The sequence below is a fragment of the Rattus norvegicus genome, chromosome 1 (assembly GCF_021556685.1).
Source record: "Rattus norvegicus strain SHRSP/BbbUtx chromosome 1, alternate assembly SHRSP_T2T, whole genome shotgun sequence".
In the NCBI taxonomy this organism is placed as follows: Eukaryota; Metazoa; Chordata; class Mammalia; order Rodentia; family Muridae; genus Rattus; species Rattus norvegicus.
In genome coordinates, this window is record NC_141534.1 from 149,312,738 (window position 1) to 149,336,018 (window position 23,281).

Consider the following 23,281-nt stretch of genomic DNA (forward strand, 5'->3'; position numbering starts at 1 on the left):
ATCCTGTCCATTATTCCTGTGTGCCACCATGGCAGTTTCTGTACCATACTTTCCTGTCACCACTTCCCGAGTGTGCAGGTGTCCTGAGCATTTGGGAAGAAGACACATAGGGGAGTGGCAGTGTTAGGATGTGGGGCAGGAGAGCACAGGAGGGATCTGATCAGGGAGGAGTAAAAACGGGGTAGAGGGAGTCTCACTGGTTAAGACCGAGATAAATCAGCTTGAAATCTCTCCCTCACCCACAGACAGAGAGCATCAGAGTGACTTACACTCACATTGCGCAAGAAACCATCAGCTGTAATCTAAATGACAGAGCAAATGCATCTTTCTTGCAACTGGACTCACAGCCACGGGCTGCTGGGTCAGAGTGTTTACAACATCCCAGGGGACTCTTCTCATAAATGAAATTGCTTCAAGGAAGAATTCACTCGGGTTTGCCCACAACTTAAACACGACTGGGGTAAGCAAGGGGGCAATGTGGCAGGTGGGCTGGTGGGCTGGTGGGGTGGCAGGAGTAGCAGCTGTGGCGGAGACAGAGGCTGCAGCGGTGGCGGTGGCAGAGACAGAGGCTGAGGCAGAAGCGGTGGTGGGGTGGCACAGACAGTAGCACAATGGCCTCAGGCTGGGAAATATGAGGGGTATTTGCTGGTAGTCAAACTTTCGCTTATATCTCACCCTAGAGTTATGAGGCGAGTGAGCAGTGGTGAAAGGGAACAGGGCCTTGGGTGGGCTGTGTAGACAGAAATATGATTCTTAATGGAATTAAAACAAACAAACACAATTCAAGAAAAGTCTCAGCAGCCAAGAGCCTCCTGGGAAAGTACTGCCCCAGTGACTGAGTCACTGCACTGTGATGAAACTTCTATCTCAAGACATAGTGTGACTTTAGCCGAGTTGGAAGGGCAGAGTCCCTGCCGGAGCCCGAGCTCCTAAGGGCTGAGTGGGCAGCTTGGTCACCTCTGCAGTGACGGCTGAGCTAGCTGCCGCCCCAAAGCCCCTAACTTGCAAACAGAACTGCGTCGGTGGGGTTCTTTTCAGTAAAACCTACATTCCCTGTTCTTTGTGCACATAGAGATGACCAGGAAAATGTAATCAACATAGGCAGTTATGTCATTCAAGAGGTTAAAGGGGGGTGATTCGGATAAAAAGGACATCTTTGTGTCTTCCTTTTTCTTTTTGCTGACTGGAATTCAGATCCCGGGTCTCGTGATCACAGGGTGATTGACTTCAAGGGTAGAAGCCTATTATGGTTTGGATCTTAAATTTCTTCCACGGGGTTTGCGTATAAGACATCTGGTTTCCAGCTGGTGTTGTTTTGGAAAATTGTGGAACTTCTGGGTATATGGTCTAGGATTCCTGGGAGGGCCTTGACAACGATACCAATGCGAGTCCCAGTCCTTAAGCTTTCTGCTTCCTGACTGTTGGGTACAGAATCCCTTGACAAGGCTCACTCAGTACCTGTGGCTCCTCCCACAATTCTCACGCCTCCCCCTACCTCTCCAGCCCAGGAGTTTCCTGTGCTGCCCTCAACTTCTGATTCCTACGTAAACCTGCCATTTCAGCCATGTGCTCTCTTGGCTCATCTCTTGATCCATTTACCTTCTCTCATCTTCTCTGTCTTCTCTTTCTCTCTCGCGCTTCCTCGCTCCTCTCATGGCGTTCAGGCTGGGCTCTCCCAAATGCCTCTGGCTGTTCTCTCCCTCATATCTACAATAAAGTCCTTCTCCTCAACCATATTTATCAGTGGTCCTGTCCTCATTGTCATTCATCTGGTGTGGAAACCCGGGAGGGAGGGTATATATGAGCCTCCTTTCAAGGGGCGTGGCCTCTCGGAACCCAACCAAGCAGCTGGTTTGACTCTTCTAAGATGCGTATGGATCTTTTGTTTCTGTTGGCTTCTGCCGCCCACCATATTTAACTCCAAATTCTAGAGTCCGACTTTTCAGCCTCTCCTTCCCTCCACCTGTCCAGCCGTCTGTCACCTCTCACCTACTCAGTAAGTGGTCCCTTCCTGGCTCCTGGAGTATTCATCACCTGGTTATCTTTCAAATTCTGTGGCTACTGAAACCTACCACGCCCTCCAGGGCGTCTACTAAGACACATACTGGTCTGCCTCTGTTGGAATCCTCCCTTTTCCCCAAAGCCCTTCCCAGTGCACGTCTTTGGTTTTCTCCTCTACCTGCTCTAACCACTTGACTCTCCTCTTTTACCTCAGAGCTGCCTGCTTTGTACTATACTACAAAAGCCACACGAGAGTACTAGGGTCTGTCTCGCCCTACTGGGCCCCTACCATGTGGAAAGGGATGCTTCTCCTCTGTGACTTGGAACATTTTTCTCCAACAATTTACTCAGTCTGTTTGGGGATTGGGGATACCCCGGAATGAAGTTCTCATCACCTTCACGCTTGGCCTATTCTGTTCTCTTTGTTCTTCTTCCTGAAGCTTCCTCTAGGAGCTCTAGCCACAAGGTTTCTCTATGCTCTCCCGAACCTCAAAGATACTGGAATCTTCCCATTCACAGTGTTTATTTTGCGGTCCTTTCTTCTTTCTTCCTTGGACTCAGAAATTTCATTAAAGCCTCACCGACTTGCAGCAAACAGCTTGGCCTTAGTACAGCTCAATGGCTGAAGACGGCACACTGGATTTCCAACTTCTCCCATATGGTACCGACTTCTGCCACTGCACGAATGATCCAGAAAGCTCTTATATCTAAACTTCCTGTGCTCTACACTCCCAAGGTCTCTTCTAAGTTTTTTTTTCCACTTCCACTCTTCAAACTCTTTTGTCTCTATGATTTCTCTATACTTTACTCTCAAGAAATCTTTTAAGACTATCGTGTAACTATTGTTTATGTCAGGATTTATTCACTGGTTATGGTTAAAGAATCAGTAAAGTCTATAACAAAACTTATCTCAAAACTGAAGGTTGAATCTTAACTTGCTATATGTGATCCAATTCTTATTTAGAAAAATACTTATTGTATATATATAACTTGAACTCTACTTTTGTTTAGGAAAATCGATGTTTTAAATAGCAAACGCATGACTCACCTCCATCTTGGATGATGATCTTATCAGGGTGGAAGCAGCCTTGTGGCTGGCAGCCATCTTTACTAAGGTTAGAGATCACATGAAATGTTACTTCACTACCATCTTCAGATGTCTAGTGGTATAAACCAACTAAAGTAGCAATTAGAAAACCTCTTAATCCTATGGAGAGCTCTGCTTACCACTGTACATAGACTAAAGGAGCAACGCAGGTCTTCAAAGTACCTTGGATTAGGATGGCTTTTCATATGACAATAAATTCCTAAGGTTATAAAGATATACTCATGCTAACAGAACTGACTTAGAGATATTTATCTGACCACTTATGTCTTTGCTAACATAGATCTTTGCTGTTCATCAGCAGGCTTCTAGAAAATGAGAACATATTTTTGATGAATAAGGTATGCTTAATAAGTAAGGTTTATAAATTCCTATGTTCTACTCATGTTAACAGTAACTAAGTTGAAGATATATGTCTAGCCTCTTTGTCCTTGCTAAATTTGTTTTAAGCTTTAGCTATTTGGGCAAACTGGGACATACAAGGTACTGTGGTATTCTATAATGGCACACTATGCAAGAATCAAAAAGTAGAAGTCCTGGTTTCTCTGTGGACTATATTTGTGGTTTAAAGTTTAATTTTGATGCTAAAGGGTCTGTAATTAAATATTCTACTCATATTTTAAGGCTCAAACTAAACAGGGATAGAATGGCAAAATCTTAATTTTATAAAAGCTACTAACTTATAAACTTAAAGGTAACTAAGACATATGAGTTAATGCTCAGTCACCTTATATGTGACCAAATTCTTTAATGTGCTCAGAACTATGTTGATAGTAGTCATGCTAAATACAAACGTAATTCATTTACACAACCAAGATTTATATAGCCTTTTGTAAATGTTTTCAAGGCTAAGCCTGAAACTGGTAACTAAAACAAGTAGAATTTTGTAAAATCATATATATTATCATAGATAATGGTCCTCAAACTCTTCAGAGATATGTTAAATACAGCATTTAAAATGTTTAATGAAAACGCTTTCCATCATAGACAGAAATGCTACCTCCTAGAGGCGACCCTAAGTTTTCCAAAGGTGATAATGGGCCACAGATGACTCCACCTGGATTGTGGTAATGCTAACCAGTGGGGAAAACTGCCCCATGCCTTGCCTGCCACCAGGGACCTGCCTAACCGTGGACAAGGTTGGAGTTGACTGATCTCCTCTGTCTCATCAAGGTAGGTCAGGTTTCCCAGGTTCCTCCTCCACAGGACAATCTCTGGGTCCGGCAGCTAAAAGCTGAAGATGTAATGTTATCCTGTGTCACAGCCAAAAACCAACCTTTACCTCCAGCAAAACTGTCTAGGAGCTTGGGGTGACCATTGTTAACGGTAAGTCTATGCCATTTGAACTGATACATTAGAATTATAACTTATCCTTCTCAGATCTTGGTGTTACTGGCTAATTGTAGCATTGTTAGTTTTGCCAGCAGCAAGCAAGCACCCAGTGTCTTCCTCAAGGCTGCAGCTGCCTGGTTGGTTCATTTCATATGTAAAGCCAGACGTCACCTTCTCTAGAGCTACTAAGTATAGACTTAAAATTGCTTCTCATTGTGCTAAAAAACATCTCTGACCAATCTACATATCAGCCCTCTGGATATTTAGAAAAAGTGTTAATGCTTTTAACCATGAGTCATTTTTTTTTCTTTTCGGTCCCAAAGCTTTTGCTGTGATTCAAAGGCACGAGTCTACTGCTTTTCCTACAATGTAGATTTTAGTACACATTACAATGGCAATACTAATATGTCTAAAGCTTTTATTTTGTTTGTAAACCTAAGAAATTCTTGTAAGAGTCAGGAGGTGCGGTGTCATGAGACTAGAATTACCTGACACGGTCAAATGGACTCCAGATAAATACTCCTGTCGATCAACAGCCTAAGCGTTTCCCTCTACTATCTAGCTCTGAGGGTAGGCTCCCCCTTCCCTTGGTCTTGGCACTCCTCTCCTCCCCCAACTACCAGGGCCTGGCAGTTTTGAATGTACACACAAGATAAAGATACAGCTCCTCAACTTCACCTTCTGTCTCTAGACTACATTTATCCCAGCATATTTCTAATCAACAAAAGAAAGCAAACTGCCTACAGCATGCCAGCTCCAGGTGTTCCTTAGGAACCTGCATTCCAGACCCCAGACTCCTCCAAAGTGGCTTGCACACCACTAGCCCCAGGTGGCCTTCCAGAACCTGAGCAGCGAGGAAAATATACGTTCTCCAGCCCATGCTCCTCTCTCCCTTTCTGGATTTGACCAACATTCCAACTTTCCTGGGTTCCGAGATAAGGATGACCCAATTTCAGCTAAGAAGCCCTCACAGAAGAGATTACACTGCCCTTTATCAACACAAAAAAGGCTGGAATGTCAGATCCCAAAGGGACAAGCTCACTCAGCACCTGTGGCTCCTCTCACACTTCTCACCCTGCCCCCTCCCTAAACCTCTGCAGCCCAGGAACGTCTCTTCCTTCTCCAGCTTCTGATTCCTATATAAACTTGCCGTTTCAGCTCTCTTGGTTCCTGGCCCCTCTTGGTCCACCTGTTCTTTCTCCTCTCTCTTCCTATCTAGCTCCTCTCTTTCCTTCTTCCTTCATGGCCTGGTTCAGTCTGGACTCTCCCAGATGCCTCTGGCTATTCTGTCTTAAAACCCTTCTCCTACGTTGGAGCAGTCACGTCCTCATTCCCACCCTGCTCAGTGTGAAAAGCCTATGCAGGAAACTCCTGATGCCATGGTTTGAGTCTCTCCATCCTCAATGCCTTTCTCCCCTCAGTGGATCTTACTTACCACAAACAAATCCAAACAAAGCTCTCCCTCAGGTTGCTTCTGCCTGGTGTTTCATCATAGAAACAAGGAACACAACTCATACAGAAAGTCAGTACCACTGTTCACGATGGATTCAACCCTGTGGCTCACAGACTGTCTTAGTTTGGGTTTTACTGCTGTGAAGAGACACCATGACCCAGTCAAGTCTTACAAAGGCAAATATTTAATTAGGGCCGACTTGAAGTTTCAGAGGTTTAGTTTATTGTCACCATGGAAGGAAGCATGGCAGTGTCCAGGCAGACATAGTGCTAGAGAAGGAGCTGAGACTTCTGCATCTTGATCTGACTGCAGCCAGGAGGAACTGTTCCAGGGGCAGCTAGGAGGAGACCCAAAGCCCACCCCCACAGTGACACACTTCCTCCAACAAGGCCACACCTCCTAACAGCACCACTCCCTGGGTCAGGCATGTTCAAACCACCACACAGACCTTCGGAACAAGGTTGAAAGGGGTGTTAGACCTAGGATACAGAGTTTAAATAAGCAGAGTTTAATGGACCATCCTGGCGGAAATTCATAAGAGCAGAGTGTCAGTAGAAATGTGGACTGGAGCGGGCTGGTGAGGTTTCAAAGAGGAACAGAGGCTGTCAGTCATGGGCAAGAGGTCATTCATGTCACATTCTGGCTTCATTCTGCTTGTGTCCTGAAACGTGAATGAGGCTGAATTCAAAAGTAATGGAGTGATTAATTCAGTAGAAAGAAGACTTTCCGACAGGGTAACATTCAGGCTGCAGTGTGATTGTTGCTAGCTGCTTTTAGTTGAGTTTGCAGTGGGAATTTAAAGCAAGAAATGGAGCAGAACGTTATGAAAGGCATGTTTAAAATTGCAGACAAAGCAGCTATGGCTGTTAAAGAAGTTAGTACCATTGAATGGAACTTCCCACTTTGCACTGGGGTGGCAGGACAATTACCTTGGGGCGGCGGGGGGGGGGGGGGGAGAAAGCAAAAACAACATCACCTATGAAAGGCCCAATGGTTGTATTGAAATTCATTTAGGAAACTTCTAAAACAGAGTGTATCTAGCTGGACATGGTGTCATGCACTTTAATTTAGCAACTGGGAGGCAGAGGCAAGCAGATCTCTGAGTTCAGGGCCAGCCTGGTCTACAGAGTGAGTTCCAGGACAGCCAGGGCTATGCAGAGATATTGTCCCTCAAAAAACAAAAACAAACAATAAAATAACTAGAAGGAAAAAAACTTGAACAAAGTGTTGCAGCCAGTGTGACACTCAGACGGGGCTGCCTAGAGAAATGTCTCTCAGGTTCAGCCGCTCACACACTAAGAGGACACAGCAGGCTCGAATATAGTTTGAGCTGAGAATAGAACTTGGTATACAGGTGATGTTAGTTTTGCAAGCATGCACAAATCAAAAGTTATGGGTTGACGGAGGCACACATCAAGGTTCCAGAGGAAAAGCTATTGAGGCCATCCTGTGTGTAACGGATTCAGAGGCCCTGCAGGGAGGCCCTTCGTGGCCAAGGCATAAAACTATGAAAGTGAAGTTGCACTGGGGCCTCGAGCAGGTTGGAGCTGTCAGGAGCATGGGCCATTGCAAGAAAACTGCAAAGGCTGAGTGGTAGACCAAGTAAAGAGTCACACATGCTGTGCATGTTAGGACCAGAAGGGCAGCAGAGATGCAAACCTACTGGAACTCAGGCAATGCCACCATGTGCCCTTGCACGGAAAACATGGAGCTACAAGAATTGATGTTTTCCTTGCTTGGTGCTGGTCTTATATTGGTCTAATCTCTTCTTGTATCTCTGTTCCACTTTTTGTGAATGGGAGTGTACATTGAGAATTTCTAAGTGTTTTTGACTGTATCAGGGTTCACAGTTAAGAGTTCCCTGAATCTCAGATGAGATGTTGGACTTCTGAACGATATCGAGATTGTTGAGACTAGATTGTTAGGGCTGTGGAGAGTACAGACCTGGTAGTATTTTGCCTTTTGAGATGGCCAATTTCATCCAAGCTCTAGCAGTGGCTCTCTGGTACTTTGTCACACGACAAGGCCAGTAACTAATACAAACCCACCTTCTAAGAACAGGGAGAAAAAAACCTAGAAGGTTTGTAATAAAAACCAAAGAGCCACCACAGCACCATGACTTCCTCCGGGTTTCATGTTATGTGTGAGAGAAACACCCTCACAGCTTCTTATATTTAACCATCAGCCAAACGTCATAGCTGGCCAATGGACAAGCTGCCGGGCATGCGCAGACTGCTTTCTTCTCACACAGGGGCTCTGACTACTCATTTAGTGCTTTTCCTTTGCAGCCCTTCCGGTTCCCAGGGTGCCACTTTCTGGTGCTATTAGTCGGTTTCTCTAGTCCTCTCCTGCTTGCTGTTCTGATTGGTATTACCTGAGATACACTCAGACCAGTGTGTGTAAGAGCTGCAGTTGTGTTCAGGAACACGGGCTTCTAGGGGCAGTCGGAGTAACTTTCCTTTGAGGAGGATAAGTAGCATCAGTGGCTGAGCTTGACTTCGTTTATTTCCGCGGTTCTGGGACCTCTTCACCAGTGTTGACACATCTTTAAACACGTCAGTTTTCTACACAGCTAGTTCTAAATAAATGAAGAGTTTTGATGGTTCAGTTTAAGCGTCTGTGGGTGCAATCAAGGTCTGACTTTAGGAAAGGAAAGCAGGTGTTGGGGTCATGCTCCACTGGCCATTGCAGGAGCCGCTGTCCTGGGCGGCCAGCCTGGAGGTGAGTTTTGGCAGTCTTCTGTCTGCTCCCGAGTTACTCTGATCTCCTGGGGCTTTGATTTCTGTCTTTCCAGATTCTTAGGGGCTCCTCGAATGCCTCTCCTGAATGCCTCTCCTTCTTCCACTTGGCGTGCTTTTTGCTGTGCCTGCCCAGTGGAATGGCAAGGATTCGTTGCTCCCAACGGTCCCAGTGCAGCACAGTGTGATGGAGTATCCGGTCCCACAAAGGTGGAGTTGTGTGGACACCATGTGTGGGTGCCGTTCAGGTCCTGGGAAGGATGGATATAGAGTAGCCTCCTGTGGTCAGCAATATGCGTGTTAGGTCCATCAGCTGGAATGGCTGGCATGGGTTTATCTAGGAAGTGAGGACTCTGAGGCTCCTTTGTTTCAACCATAAGAAGATAACTAAAAGGAAAGTAAGTTAGAAAGAAAGATGTTCTGGTTAGCTTTTTGTCAACTGCATACAAATGGGGGACACCGGGAAGAAGAAGCCCCAGTTGGGAAAATGTCTCCATCAGATTGTCCCAGCATGTCTCGGGGAAGGGAGCATTTTCTTGATGAATGATTGACATGAGAGGCCCAGCTCAGTGTGAGTAGTACTGTCCCTGAGCAGAGAGGCATAAAGCAGAAAGCTGAACATGAGCCTGGAGGGCTAGCCAGTAAGCATGGTCTCTACTTTGGTTCCTGCCTTCAGATTCCTGTCTTAAGTTTACGCCTGACTTCCTTCAGAACAAAGTGTGACCTGGGAATTATAAGCTGAAATCAAACCCTTTCACCCCATGTATGTTTTTGTCAGTGTTTTATCACAGCACTCACTAGAAAACAAACTAGGACAAAAGGAAAGGAAGGAAGAAAGGAAGTAAAGGAAAAGGTAAAGCAGGAGAATAGAAATTCTAGAAAGTGACCAGCACCATGTGCACAGAGGTACTGATTTAGAGTGACACATGGACGTTTCCCAGTTAGAAGAGCCAATGTCTCATCTCTGTTTTTGTGAGTTTATACCTCATGCCTGAAGTTTCTGGGTTAGCCATGAGGAGGCAGGGGAGGAAGACCTAGGTTTGCGGGTGAGCACAAGGACCACACAGCAGGCTCTCCTATATGGACTCTGCACACGAATGTCCAGGCCTGACCTGTGGTGTCTCATTTGTGCTTTTTAACAAAGATCTGCGGTGAGACATAAGGAAGAAGCCCACGTTTTGGGTGCTGGATAGAAGTGTGTAATTTGCTCCTTGTTGACATTTGTACAGCAGACTTGGGGCCCTAGTGTCACATAGCCACATTTACACAGCCTGCAGTTCACAAATGATGCAGTTAGGAGTTCTGATTGTGGCTGCATGCACACACGATGTTAGGAGACAACCTCTCAGAGCAGAGCAGCAGCCGGGCTTCGGAAGGGAACAAAAACAAAGGGGAAAGACAGACACCTGGCCTGCTCTCTGGGACGTGTGGTAAGGAGGTGGAGCTGTCACAGACCTTGGGCTGAATGGCAAAGGAAGGGCAAGAATGGGTGTGTGTGCGCCTAAGCAGTCAGTGAGTGTGTAAGCAAGCTGTACCTTGCCTTGGCCATTCCTGCTGGGCCCAGCAGTGAACAGTGAGGAGTGAACTGCCTTTTTCTAGTTTTTCTTCTGCCTCCATATGCATCTTGGGCTCCTCTGAGGATGCATGAACTATGAAGGAGGAATGGAATAAGTGCTTTATTTTAATTTTTTTGAATTTTTAAAATTTATTTTTGAGATTGTACTTTAATAACATTTCTCTAGTCACTTCCCTCCCTCCAAGTCCTCTTATATACCCTATCTCTCTGTTCTCTTTCAAACTCATGGCTTCCTTTTTCTTCAATTATGACTGCATGCATATATGTTTTCAGGTATACATATATATTCCTGAATATACCCTATTGAGTCTGCATAATGTTACTTGTTTGTATGTTTTCAGGACTGACCATTAGGCATGGGGCCATCAATTGGAGTGCTCTTCCCTGGGGAAGATCACCTCTCATTCCTAGCTTTACTTAGTTGCCTTGAAGTCTTTCGTGGAGGATTGAGGCTTTGTGGATCTTCCAATCCAGTTTTGATTTTATTTTGAGGTAGACAAGGAGCTTCATGTTTCTTTGGAACTTTGGAGAGATGCTGAGTGTGGTTTAACTATTAGTTAATGAAACATTTTAAGGTCCTCATTATGTGGCTGGAGAGATGGTGTAGTTAGTGTCTGCTGTTCTTTCACAGGACCTCAGTTATGTTCCCAGAATCCACTTTGGGCATCTCACAACCTCCTGTAACTCCAACTCCCAGGGATCTTAGGACCTTTATGGCCTTCAAGGGTAACCATACATGGATTATGCACACACACATATAAAATAAAAGTTAAAGCTTAAAAACCAACCAAACAAACAAACAAAAACCTGGCATGGTGGCACACAGTTGTAAACCCAGCTTGGAGAATTGGGTAGATATGCAAGGCACTCACTGGTCTGAAGCCTTGCTTACTTGGCAAGACTCCGTCTCAAAAAGGGTCAATGGTACTCGAGAAACAACATCCAAGGTTGATCACTGGCCTTCACATTCATACATCTGCACTCAGAATTACATGTGCATCCACACCATCCAAACATGCACCCCCATGCATATAAACACACTAAAGAAAAACCACCACAACAACAATAACAAAAAACAAACAAACAAAAACCCCCAGAAGCCTCAGAAAGGTCCTTTTTGTAGCTTACTTGCATTTTGCTGTGATAAAACATGACGAAAAGCAACCTGGGGAGAAGAGGGTTTATTTGGATTCATCAAGGGAAGCCAAGGCAAGAACCCAAAACAGGAACCTACAGGCAGAAAGTGAAGCAAAGACCCACAGAGGCACACTGTCTCCTGGCTTGTGCCCTTGGCTTTTTCAGCTGCATTTCATATATATCCCCACCTGCCCAGGGATGACACAACCTGTTCTGCCTCGGCCCTCCAACATCACTTACCAATCGAGAAAATGCTCACAGCCATGTCAATCTGATGGACGCATTCCTCAACGGAGTTCCCCTCTTCCTCAGTCTGTGTAGGTTTGTGTCAGGTTGACAGCACAGGGCTCTCTTCCCCAGGTCTAAAGGCAAGTTCCGGGCTAATGCCATACACAAGAGATAGGAGCTTGAATTGCAGCCCCAAGACATAAACTGGCTTCTGCCACATTATGAATAGGTTTCTTTAACTGGAGTTTCTATATTCTAAACGTGCATAGAGCATTTCAGACATGGCTTACTGTCTGGTTAAACGCAGGGCCACTGGGCTGCAAGGAAAGATGTTCCCCAGTTGCTGATTGTATCTCTTACTGCAAGAAGAGGTTCCCTATGGACCCACCAGCTAAGGACATGCTCGCATTAGAAGGCCTCTTGAAGTAAAATGATCCTGATTTGACCTTGAACCGCACTGCTACCCAGTCCTGTGACTCATTTACTTCCTGAGTTCTCAAAGTGTTTCTCATAGTGAAATTACACCCATGAGCCTCCTGGATGGGATCTGTAGGGTCAGTGCTGGCACTCACAGATATTTGGCATAGACTTATGTTTTAAGATTATTATAAATATGTTACTGAAAGAAAAAAACATTTCAGAAGAAAGATGGATGTTGTCTGAAAGACCCATGGAATCTAATAAATGAAACTGGAAAGCTCGCAGACACACAGGGTGTGGAGAGGCCTGTACAGCTACCATTGGACAAACGATCTGTAGAATGTCCTGGGCTGCAGAGGCCATTTAGAGGCCTCCAAGTGCATCTTCTTCATGGCATATAAATGGTCCCCAGGACTAAGGTCATCCAGTCAGCTTCCCAGAAAGCAGGACTAGCAGGTGTGAAGGTCTTGATTATTTATCTCATACCAGTACAGATCCTGTCCCAAATCTCCAGTGGAAAGGGCCCAGCACACCGTGGTGGCAAAGAGTAGGTACTTAGCCAGGCCATGGGCACAGCCGTTACATCAGCAATCTGATCTTACAGACATTGACTTCGCTGGGACACCAGGACAGGCCCTCCCTCAACCCCCAGCTCTCATCCACACAGCAGCCTCTCTCCTTAACAGAGACCTTACTTTACCTCTGGTTGAACTTGTCTCCCTCGGCTTTAATCGCCATTAGTCCCCACTGAGCTGAGCATTTGGCTGTGTTGGTACACTAATTGTGTTTTCACTGTGGTGAGTTTTCTGATCATCTCTTGCCTCTTAATTAATTCCCACTGCCTTAGTGCTTTTCAGGGCTGCTTTTATGAGGGCTGTAAGTATAAGACATCATTTCTTGGTCTTTCTTATTTACTGCAAATTTTCCTTCCAAGACATGATTCTTCATTTTTGTTTTATTTTATTTTAACATGGGAAAGCTACACATGAACATAGGCACACATGTGTAGAAGCACACAGAGGCACAGAGAAGTGACAGAAATACATAGATACATAGACACATACACACACAGACACATGCCACACATACAGAGACATACACTTATAGGCACACACCACATAACCACACATACACACACAGACACATGCCACACATACAGAGACATACACTCATAGGCACACACCACATAACCACACACACACACACACACAATGCACACTACACACACTACACACATGCATACCACACAGACATGCCACACATATAGACACACACCACATACAGCCACACGCACATACCACATAACCACACTCACACATACACAACACATACTACACACACTACACACATGCATACCACACAGACATACCACACACACAGAGACACACACCACACACACTCACATGCACATACCACATAACCACACTCACATACATACAAAATGCACACTACATACATTACACACATGCACACCACACACACTCCATGAATACACATACACATGCACCCACCCACACACACACACACCACATACACAATGCATACCACACACACTACACATTTATACACACATACAACCTCACACACACACCACACACCACACATTCTCCATAAATACACACCCACATGGGCACACCACACATACATTCTCATACACACTCACACCACACATATACACACACATGCACACTACACATACCACACAACACACAACACACTCCATAAACACACACACACATGTATAACGTGCGTGCACACACACACACACACCACTTCTATCTCCTTTTGTGGCTCCCTATCTTCCTACATTTGCTCCTGAGTTTCTCAATGGATGCTCTGTATGTGTCACATAAGAAAACTGTCACAGCTGGAGTGAGAATCTGGGATTGGTGAGAAAGGTGAGAACCTGGGTGATCACATAAGAACAGACCAGGGGAAGAATGGGTGAGCCGCCAAGACCCAGAGAATCCCCACTTACAGAGTCTGTGGGGGAGAGAGCTGGAAAAGGGGATGGGTCAGAGCTGCAACAGAGTGCCCTAGGCCCGGCTTGAGTCCAGAGATGCAGCCGTGATAAGGACAGACGCTCCCAGGGGAGTTGACGTGGAGGGGACACACCCTTGTTGCACCTTTTCTCCTGGTTCAGTCCTCCGCGTATCTTCCCTCTGGAGTTCCCTGGGGACGGGTGACAGGTGTGTCTGATACCTTCCATCTTTAGGTGACTGACACCATTTCAGTCTTTTCTACCTCCCCAGCCCTGCAGACAAGGTGAGCAAGGAGTTAATTGTTTCCCTGTCACAGGATATGGTTTTCTGACTGGGCTGGCTGTCTCTGTCTCTTGCACTCCCTTTCTGACTAGACACTTGAATCTAATGGATGCTTAAATAACACAGAAGTGGAGAGAAAGGGAATGTATGACGAGCAACCTTCAAGTAGAAAATGAACAGAAGGAAGAGGCAGCATTTTCAAGCATCCTATTGCCCAAGTAGGCTGATGTTGTGATCCTATATAGGTATAGGTCAACTGAGGCAGAGGTTTCACCCCATGAATTGCTCAAAATAAGATGGTTAACTAACTAACTAACTAACTAACTAACTAACTAACTAATAAAGCAAGCCAAGGACACCACAAGAAGACCTATAGAGTCAACTCACCTGGGCCATGGGGCTCACAGAGACTGAACTACCAACCACAACCACCAGACCTAGACCTCCTACATATATGCAGCAGATGTGCAGCCTGGTCCCCATGCAAGTCCCTTAACAAATGGAACTGGGGCTAACTGACCTTATTGCTTACCTTTGGAGCCCTTTCCTCTAGCTGGCCTACCTTGTCTGGCCTTAGTGGGAGAGGATCCACCTAGTCCTGCTGCTACTTGATGTGCCAGGGTGGGTTGGTACTGATGGGGGGAGGGGGTGTGCTTCCCTTCTTAGAGGAGAACAGGAAGGGGGTGGGGGAGGGGTGTGAAGGTGGGACTGGGAGGAAAGGAAAAAGGGGGGACTGCAATTGGGATGTAAAGTGGATAAGTAAATTAAGGAGGAGGAAAAGGGAAACTGTGGTCAGGATGTAAAATTAAAAAAAAAAAAAAAGCCAAGGGCACACATTTAATACCAGCACTTGGGAGGTAGAAGGAGGCAGATCTCTGACTTTGAGGCCAGCCTTGTCTACAGAGCTGTTCCAGGACAGCCAGGAGCCAGGACATAGAAAGCTTGTCTTGGAAAAAACAAACAAACTGTAATTAGAAAGGACACCCAATTCTGCTGCTGTCCAATGTACAAGGTGGACTGGACGGTAGAACAGGATTGGGGATGTGGGCTTTCTCCCACTTGCTCTAAGGAACGTCTCTGATCATGACTTGGCCTTGAGAGACACAGTGGCTGGGAAGTCTGGCAGGATTTGGCTTTTTAGGTAACTTTTTTCCGTAAGTAGGAAAGGAGAGCTTGCCCCTGGTCAACAGAGGAAGGTAGCTGTGAGAGATCAGTCTGTCTTGTCTGTCTGCAGGCCACACTTGGCAAGGTCAGTGGATTCTAGACAGCATTTTGAGTTAACCACACAGGAAACAGATTCAGTGGCTAGAGCAGGGACACCCAAATGTCCTCAGGCACTAAGCAGTGCTATTTTAGGAAGCCTGTTGCTTCCTTCATGGAGGAGGTCAGAAGTTTACTGAGCTCCTTCTTCTCTTTGTTGAGGGCTGGGTACTGATTTGAATTTTAAATTAGGTAGAGGGGAGGTTGAAGACCTTTCCTGGAGTCTCTAAATCTATTCTTCCTACCTCGATCACATAGTTCTGAATCTCTTTGCCTGCTTCCCCATAGGAAATAGAAATAAGAATTTGAACTTAGCTGGTGTGATAACTCATCCTTGTAATCCCAGTACTCAGAGAAGGATGAGGCAGGAGGACCACTAGTAGGCTGCCTTGAGCTCTGTAATAAGTTCAAACAACCTGGGTGACACAGTGAATTCCTGTCCACCTCCAAAATTCTTTAAAGATTTCTGAATTTTTATTCGTGTGCACACTTTGCCTGCATGAACGTGTGTGCACCATGTGCTTACCTGGGCATCAGACTTCCTGGAAATGCATCTGACCTGTGGGTGCTGGGAACTGAACCCCCAACCCATTCTCTACAAAAGCAGCTAGTGTTCGCAGTCACTGAGCCATCTCTCCAGCAACGGCCACTCCACTTTTTAAAAAATTTAAAACAAAGAAGAATTTGAGCTCATGCAAACAACTCTAATTAAATCAAATGGGGTGCAAAAAAGCCCATGGAAGTAGGAGGGAGACTTTTTTTTTTTGAAAGAAGAAATAGTTCAGTGGGAGGGGAGGGTGATAAGACAGAATGACAGGGCCCTGTGATCAGAGTACATTATACGAAATGGTGAAAGACAAAATAGATTTTTTTTGAAAAAAAAATGTAGATGTTCACAAAATGATCGCTGGCTTCCATTAATAGTAAGTAAGCAGACATGTGGTCTGCCCCGTGCTGGGGACCCATAGCATCCCTTGTTAAATAACTAGAGAGTGCGTACTTTCTCCTTCGCCGGCCATGTGGCATCTGTTGCAGCCACCTGCCCTTGCTGTTATGGCATACAAGTGGCCAGAGACAATTCACACACAAGTGACGATGGTGTGGGCCAAGTGAATTGAACCAGGGGCCTGACAGTTGGAAGCTCAGCTCTCACACGTCTCCCCGGCCATTTAAACCTGTCCAGCATCTTAGACTGTGGGCTGCAGGAAGACTTTGACTCACAGGCTGTGGTTTGTCCATTCCATGTTGCCAGGGGCTCCGCCATACCCAGGACCTCTTTCAAATGTCTTCCCACTTCTGCTAAATGGAAATTAAGCATCCGTCTGCTGCATCCCCATTATTGGAACCACAGTCAGTCTTGGGCCCAGGGATGCTGGCCACCATTCTCTTACATCTATGGAAATATGGCTTTGATTGGGGTCTTCTGAAGGTGTGGATGCTGGAAGCAGTCTAGGGACAAAGAGGGATGCATTGGCCTCTGGGTTGTTGGTGAGTGTGCCCGGGTTTCATTTCTCTGCTCCTCAGCAGAGTGGCGAGCGCCTCAAGACCTCCCCAACCAAGCTGCTGCCTCCCTACCCAGGCAGTGATGAGGGCTCGCTGAAACACCATATGTAGGTGGGTACGTCCCGTGCCTGACCCATCACATGCATAAGGGATGCAACAGAGACATCCAGAGCAACCGTTGCAAATGCTGTACCCCTAGTCTAAACTGGTCGCCACTCCAGTCCCAAGAAAGACAGTTTGGGGAGGAAATCCCTCTGAGCTAGTCTTACCTGGAGTGGGCTCACACCGCTCTCCAAGTGTCTTTAAAGTTAAGGGCACCTACCTTTGCTTTATTTAGTTATTTAAGTTTGTGCCCTTTATAGTTATCAGTGTCGAGGCCTGCACTGCTTTTCTCTCAGTAGCTGGACCATCTTGTCAGATGGGTCGGTTTGACTAGTATCAGATTTAATGTCACTTTAACTGTTTCAGATGCCTAGTCCAACCATTGTTGGATAGCTAATAAGTGAATGGCTTCATTTACTCTTTGCCTAAGATCATTTACATGTTATTCATTTACTGTCACCTGCTTTTCAGAGTCTAAGGGGAATCCAGTTCTGCATCTAACTGAATATACGGCCATTGTGAAGCATGTAGCCTAACGATTGTGGAACAATTCACTTTTGTTCTATTCTAAAGTCCAGTTGTTTTTGCCAATGTGTAGAGTTTAATTTTACTATTTCTCATGCTGAATAGTAATATACAAGATAATGAGTTGGGGCCTGAGAGATGGCTCATCAGGTAAAGAGTCTTGCCACCAAGTCTGATGGCCTGACTTCAATTCCTAGGATGTAAGTGGGGGAAGAAGAGAAACAACTAAGGCAAGTTGTAATCTGACCTCCATGTGTGCGTACCATGATAGTGTGCCCTCCTTAAATAAATATTAAGTTAATATGAGTTTAAATATTAAAAAATAGCTTAAAATTTTAATAGGTTTAATTATGACAATTGTATTTGTATATAAAGTATTTTGATCTTAACCACCATCTTTATTACTTTATCTTGTCTCCTCTTTCTCCTCTTCCTCCTCTTCCTCTTCTCCCTCCTTCCTCCTCCTCCACTTCATCATGATTTTCTTATGGGAGAAAACATGTGCACAGTGTGTGTCTTTCTGAGTCTGGTTTCCTTTGTTTAACACGATGATCTCTAGTTCCATCTATTTTCATGAAAATGACAAGATTTGATTCATCGTTCTGGCTAAATAATGCCCCATTGGGGTGGTAAGAATGCAATTAGTCTAGTCACTATGGGAATCAGTGTGGAGGCTCCTCAAAAGACTAAAGTCAGGAGTACCATGTGACCGAGCTATGTCACTCCTGGGAGTGTATCTGAAGTCAGTGTAAGCCAGAGATACAAGCCCATGCTTACTGCTACTTCACTCATAACAGGCAGGCCATGGCATTGGTCCAGATGTCCACCAAAAAGTAAGTGGATAAACCAATCACTGAGGCTGCATCCCACTGTAGCTTCCTTATTTTGCTGACTGACTTCCCTTTATCCCCTTAGGAGAGATTCTAAGGAAGGACTCAGAGCAGCAGTGTGCTCATGTCAGCCAAGAGGAGCTCACATGGTCATCCTCGGCCTGGATCTCACTTTCCTGATGAGGAACCCCCAAGCAGAGGAACATGCACACTCCATAGTCACAACCCCTCCCCAGACTACTCTGCAGATGCCTCAGACCCCTCGATGGTTATCTCCAGTGTGGCACAGCCCTGCTGCATTCAGGGTCTCCTCTTCTGAGATCCTACTGCAGTAGCAGTGGGCACAGAGCTGGACCTGAGGGCTGGAACACCTGATCCCTGACCTCCGGACAGACCTGGGGCCTTTGAAGAGAATGGTCTTGAAGCCAGCAGCTCCAACATAGGAATGTTATATATGAACCCAACCTTCTAAGGGTACACTGGTCAAGACAGGAGGGCAGAGCATATTCTTATTGAACAGGCTGTAGTCTACTGTATAAACTTCAACTATTTAGACAGTATTCAGTAACGATGCTCCACTTAAACCTGTGCTTGGGCCCCTGGATGCAGGAGGGCCAGGTTAAGGGACGTGATGTTTCTAGTCTTCTGTTGCAGCTATGGCTCCTTGTTGTTTTCCCAGACCCTGGAGCCGGCTCTGTACTGCTGTCCTCACACTCTCAGGCACTGAGGATGATGGTCCTTGCTGACCTAGTAGGTGTGAAGTCGCACACTATCACCTCCTTCTGTGTTTCTTTGATCAACTGCAAGAATGAAAGGGAAAGTCACCTTCATTGAGCTTTTACTGTGTACCAAGCTCTGTGGGGAAGCATTCCGCCTCTGTTTACTCTGCTCCTCCCGTGAGGACCCTGGGAGAAGAAGAAAAAGGGACTTTCAGCATGGCAGTGAATGGTCGACACTTACAGGGTTGGAAGCCAGGTTTGTCCAAATTCTGAGATTTTAAATTGTACTATAGACATGTATATATTTTCTAAATGCATCCCCGGTGTGGTGTCTGACTTTTAACTTAGTATTTTAAACTTTTAATTTTGGAGTAGTTTTAAATTCATAGCGAAGTTCAGTGATGAACAGGATTTCTTTATAGCTTTTGCCTGATGTTGTCTGTTGTTAACATCTTAAGAAGACTGCCATCAAAACCATTCACTACTTACAAAAAGATTTAAAATTATACTGTGCCTCTGTATGTGTGTGCATGCATGTGTGAGTATCTTTCTCTCTGTATATGTGTGTGACTCTCTCAGTGTGTATGTCTATGAGTCATGTGTGTGTATATCTCTCTATGTGATGCCTTTGTGTGCATCTCTGCATGTGTATGTCTTTGTGTGTATGTGTATATCTGTGTGTGGTGTGCATGTGTATCTGTGTGTGCATGTGTATGGATCTTTATGTGTGTATATATGTGTGTGTATTTGTGTCTGTGTGATTCTATGTGTTTATCTCTGTGTTGCATGTATCTATGTGTGTGTGCATGCATACACATATGCACACATGCTTTGTGTAAATCCGTGTCTGTTTATATATATATATATATATATATATATATATATATATATATATATGTGTGTGTGTGTGTGTGTGTGTGTGTGTGTGTGTCTATGTCTGTGGTTATCTGTGTGTGTGCATGTATGTACACACATGCATGTGCCTATGTGCATCTGTATGTGTCTCTGTGTATGTGCGTGTGTGTGTGTGTGTGTGTGTGTGTGTACATATCTTGGTGTGTGTGTATACCACAGCACACACACACGTTGAGTTCAGAGAACAACGTTTGGGAGCTGCCTTTCTTCTTCTACCACATGCATCTCAGGTGCCACCCACTTGTCAATACTTTTATAATATTATTAGTTTATCTAGTAGGCTTAAATTTTGGTGAAATATTTTCTACCACCTTTATCCTTTACCATTAAGAATTTAATATTTTGGAACTGAGGGTGTCGTTCACATGATAGAGTACTTGCCTCACATGTATGAAATCCCCAGCAGTGCATGAACTGGGAATCATGGTGCACAGCTCTAATCCTATCCCCCAGAACATGGAGGAAAGAAGACCAGAAATTCATAACTAACCTCAGCTATGTAGCAAATCTGAGGCCAGCTTGAGTTACATGAAGCTCTGTCTCAATACAAATTTAAAAGGATTTCATATTCTAAGTGGAAAGCCATAAATGACTGATCTAAGCACAGTGCTCCAGTCCCTCCTTAGAATCTCTCCTAACGGGACAAAGGGAAGTCAGTCAGCAAAATAAGGAAGCCCCAGTGGGACGCAGCTCCAGTGATTGGTACCTAGCACATTTCCTTTATCTGTCTATCTCTTGGTGGACATCTGGGCTATGCCATGGCCTGCCTGTTGTGAATGATGTAGCAGTAAGCATGGGCTTGTGAGCATCTCTGTGTCACACTGACTTAGTCTTTCAGATACATACCCCAGAGTGACATCGTTGGTTATGTGTTAACCTATTATAATAATCCAGTTATAATAAGGTTCCCTCTCACAGCGTTCACTCTCATTCCACATGAGATTCAGTGCTATGTAATATACCTTGTATCTTCTACTTATACAAAAAGACTGACATTTTTTAAAACATTGGTGTGTTCATTTTTCACCACTGCCACCAATCACTTATCAAAATAAAATTTATTTTAGCTCACGGTTTCAGGGATTTCAGAGGGCAGAGCAGAAACAGCTGACTTCATGGTGCTCAGGAGGCAGAGTGTGAATGCTTACCCTGTGCCTTCCTCTTGTTTATTCCATCCAGGGGCCAGTCTACAGGTTGCTGCCTTCCAAACTCAAGAGAAGTGCCCCCCCTTATGTGGACACGCCCTCACAGAGGTGTCTAGAGCTGCGTTTGGTGATGGGCCAGGTATTTCTCAGTCTGACCAGGCTGCACTGCAGATTAACTCTCACAGTGAGATTTCTCTACATTTTATTGGCTTATCGCTCAAAACGTAGATCTCCTGTAGTCATGTACTTCCCACATCTGCTGTCAAGTGTGTCCTAGACCCTACTCCCTATGCTTCCTGTGTCCCCACAAAGGCCAATCTAACTGGGAATCAAATCCTGGACAGTGGCTCTCCTTTCTCAGGACTGCGTTTGCTGTCCTCCTCAGTCTCTGGTGTCTGAGGAAGATGAAGAGTCCAGCTCTTTAAAGATCTTTGCGCTGAGACTGGAGGGATGGCTCAGCAGTAAAGAAGGCTTGGGTAGAATCCTGTTCAGTTTCTAGACCCCACGTGGTGGCTCACAGTCACCTGTAATTCCACTTCCAGGGGATCCAGTGCTCTCTTCTGGCCTCAGCAGACACCAGGCATGCAAGTGGTGCACATACATACATGCAAGCAAAACACTCAAACACATACAATAAATAAACCTTAAAAGTAAAAAATGATATAGTTGCATATATAGAAAATGTCCACATTTATCGAAAATTTAGAAAATAGAACTTTGATGTGAACGAGCACACAAGATAAGCCTGCTGCCAGCCCAGGGTTCTCCTTCTCAAGAAGTCTCTTCCCCTCCCCATCACCCCAGTCTGGGATAAAGTCCTCTCCTCAGTGTCCCTAAAGCTCCCACTACAGAATGCATCTATCATTCCACACTGTGGGTGTAGTCCCTGTGTCCATCTCTCTAATTCACAATGATGAGCCATGGAAAAGACAAGTGTACATTTCAAACGCCCTGTGCTTACAGCACCGGGAAGCAGGCAGAGCACTGCATGAATGGGCTTGTCCACTTTTCTTTCTAGGTATCCTGGCAACAATGTATCATGTGAAGCACTGTATCTATATTTAACTGAGCTTATTCCTGGGCTTTTCTTTGTGTTCCAAAGATCTACACTTATCTGTTTTGAACATTCACAAACAAATTATAGATATTACATTTTAACAGATTTATTATAAATGCTTCTTTTTGTTTTTAAGATAAAATGTTGAATTATTTTAAATATTTCAAAAACAGATTTTATTATGATCATAGTAATTCTATAAAATACATCACTCAGACACATTCTTATAACTTATAAGCAGTCTTATAACTTAGCTCTCAAGCATAAAGCACCTGATGTTTGTATTTGTCATAAGATTTCCAACTTGACACAAAGTTGGACGTACATGGAAAGAGAGAATCTTAATTGAAGAACTGCTTCCACCAAATTGGTCTGTGGGCATGTCCACTTGGCATTTTCTTAACTGTTAATCAATGTAGGAGGGACAGTCACTGAGCAAGTGAGAGAAAACACAAGCTGGAGAAAACAAACCGGTAAATGAGTGGGTAGTAAGTAAGTATGTATGTAAGTATGTTAGTAAGTATGTATATGTGTGTAAGTATGTATGTATGTATGCATGTATGTAAGTATGTATATATGTATGTATTATGCATGATGTATGTTTGCAAGCAAGTATGTATGTAATCATGTATGTATGTACGTATGTATGCAAGTATGTATGTAACAAAGTATGCATGTAAATAAGTATGTATGTTTGTAAGTATGTAAGTATATATGTATGTATATAAGTAAGTATGAATGTAAGTATGTATGTAAATAAGCATGTAGTAAATATGTATGTAAGTATGTATCATGCATGCATGTATTATATATGTATGTAAATATGTTAATAAGTAGGTATGTATGTGTGTAAGTATGTATGTAAGTATGTATGTATGCATGTATGTAAGTATGTATATATGTATGTATTATGCATGTTGTATATTTGCAAGTATGTAAGTATGTATGTAAGTATATATATAAGTATGTAT

General features: G+C 44.5%; 1 long non-coding RNA gene across 1 annotated transcript; it reads left to right on the top strand.

The window, feature by feature from the left end:
• Window positions 1–241: 241 nt before the first annotated feature.
• On the top strand, window positions 242–21,575 carry LOC148007742 (uncharacterized). Its single transcript, XR_015647244.1, has 5 exons — window positions 242–460; window positions 3,013–3,116; window positions 4,094–4,279; window positions 18,560–19,449; window positions 21,288–21,575. It is a non-coding gene; the product is annotated as an uncharacterized LOC148007742 (long non-coding RNA).
• Window positions 21,576–23,281: the final 1,706 nt, after the last annotated feature.